Genomic DNA, 2,679 nt, shown 5'->3' with positions numbered 1-2,679 from the left:
TGTTGGGTCAAATTTTTGTGGAGGTTGAAAAATACAGGGGGAGTCTTTATGGCCCAAAATAGTGATATCAGACCACATTGGTAATGTAATTCGACAGGCAAATTACAGTAATATTTTTAGCAAATTTCTTTAAAAAATTTCGTAGGCATACATAGGGCCTAGGCCTAGCTACGTATACGGTAATTTTATTTTACAATAGTTTGGAACGATATCAGGAGTGTGGGTGGTGGCAGTGGCCTACTAGGACTACAATTTATTTGAAGCTATCTTGGGTCCGATCGTCCACACCAGTTGGGCCCAATCGTCTGTCACCCGAAGTTTTCATCAGGATGATCAAGAACGTATACTATCTAAGCCCTTGGCTAGGCTTAGATTGCTGCCATCACTCTGCTACGTATACTACTACCGCATAACAGAGAAAGCGCATTCTTAAATTTTACACACATTATTAAAATGTATTAGACGATAACACGATATCACTGACTGAACGATATACCACCCTCGCATTGCTTAACTACTGTACTGAACTGAACTAGGCCTAGCTTCTAATAGCCCTTATGTTTTTGTGGAAAGTTAGATAGTCGTTATGTACCCGAGAGTCGGCTGCCTTTATATCTTCACTTTTGTCTTCAATTTGCATTCAAAGGGTACATTGCTGCATAGCCAACTGTCGGGGATATAGTATGACTACAACAGAAAAAAAAACGTCGCATGGAGTTAGTGAAGAATGGAGATCTAAATGAAAAAACGATGTATTTCAGCAAGTATTAAAACCTTTTTGTTTTATTTTAGGCCTTCTTCAAAATACCTATGTCACAGCAGTTGATTTTTTTTTTTGTCGTAAAACAAAAATAGTTTCATCCATGTCGACTTGCCGATCGGTTAGCGTGAGCCCTGACTGAACTCTGCAGAAATTTCACATCGAACTTCGCATCGCGAGGTAAAACAAAATGTCGGAAAGCTTTTCTTTGACGCATGCGCATTTGCATAAATGTCTACACACACACACACACGCACCCACATATTACACACAATAAAAAACAAAGGAAAAATGAAGAGTGATTACAATAGTTCCTATTGCATTACATGCATGAACTAAAAATTAAAGTACTGTATGGCTATTTTCAGTCAACAAAAATAAACTGACCTCATCACTTTCGTATCTAAGCAAGAAACTCTGCAATGATCCTGCTAATCTGAATTGGCAGATGGCCAACACGCTTCCCACCACCACCACCACCAACCACCACTGATTTCATTTGCTGTTGTGTAAATACCCCCAACATTTTCGTCATGAGCATGCTCTCAACGATTACCTTTTCTTCACCAAAACCATTCGTTTATCTTCGATTAACAAAAAAAAAAAAAAAAAAAAAAAAAAAAAAATGGCCAGGCCTTTGAATTTTCCAATCTCCCATAAGTACCCCTTCAATTTTTATCTTTTCCGTAAGCGCCCCTCAATTTCCACTCTTTTTTCATAAGCGCCCCGTTTGAATAAGCGTCCCTCAAAAGGAGACAAAAATATTTTAAGCGCCCGGGCGCTTATTCGCGAGAGTACGGTACTGTATGCTATATGTTGTTACTGTCACTGTATACTGTTTATGGACTTTTTTTTTTTGCTCGGACAGAGTTTGAGGCACGTCAATGCGATTTCGTAATTCCAACGATCTACTCCTTTCTTCATATTTCCCCCAAGTTTGTAAATATTCAAAAATCTATATCTCATTTAACCGCTTTTTATCTCATTAACCAAGTTTTTCGTCAAAGTTTAAGAAAATTAAGACGTCTGTATTTCTATTGGCAACCATGTACGGTATTTTTTATCTTAATTTTGTCGTTTTTAATTGTATATTTTAAAGCTATTCTACAAAAATACATTTCCGAAATAAAAAAATGAATGTAAAAATTACTGTACGTTTTTGTGTTTGTCTTGTGTGGGGCATCCCACTTTTATTTCATATAATTAATCATTCTATAAATCAAACATAAAAATCTTAACTAACTACAGTACGATATTGCAACTTGCAAACTTTTTTATTTGCTGTAATAATTTCAAGAGGTTTTTTTTCCCCATTGTTATTGTATTTTCAAAGCATATTCAAATAGAAAGATATAACCTATCTCAATCGCTGTTATGCAGTCTTATGCAGTTTCATGCTTTTAGGTTTTAAGTTTTATGCAGCCCGCCCAATATAGTGCGAATCGTGAATTTTTTTCTCATAGTCATGCGCAGTAAACAACTTAATTAAATAAGTTAATTATTGTTTTGCCCATGCGTGTAATGAAAAAAAAACCACATTTAGGGCGAATTCGCCTATAGAGGAAAGAAACAACGGCCGTACGAGTACGAGGGCACATTAGCGGACGTAAACAATAGGAAGGAAAAAATACACTGCTCTAGGCCTATATATTTCTAATTACTGTAGTGTTTATTCACATTTGGGATAAAAAATTAATTTTATTTTGTTCTACGACTAGGTATATTATAGGTTTATATGTGTACTTTTGTTTCCCTAATCGAGTTCTACTTGCTGCCCTGCAAATTTTGCATTGAGTACTAGGCAGGCATAGGGTTAAGCCTACACCAGCGGAACTTTTTTGTCATTTTTTTGTGGGGGGGGGGGGGAGGAAGGGTGCGACCACGCCCATGGAGTAATCACTTCAGTTACAGTATATTGT

This window comes from Anneissia japonica, unplaced genomic scaffold (genome assembly GCF_011630105.1).
Source record: "Anneissia japonica isolate Jap-2015-1 unplaced genomic scaffold, ASM1163010v1 scaffold287732_len518695_cov146, whole genome shotgun sequence".
Lineage (NCBI taxonomy): Eukaryota > Metazoa > Echinodermata > Crinoidea > Comatulida > Comatulidae > Anneissia > Anneissia japonica.
This window is presented reverse-complemented; position numbering follows the sequence as displayed.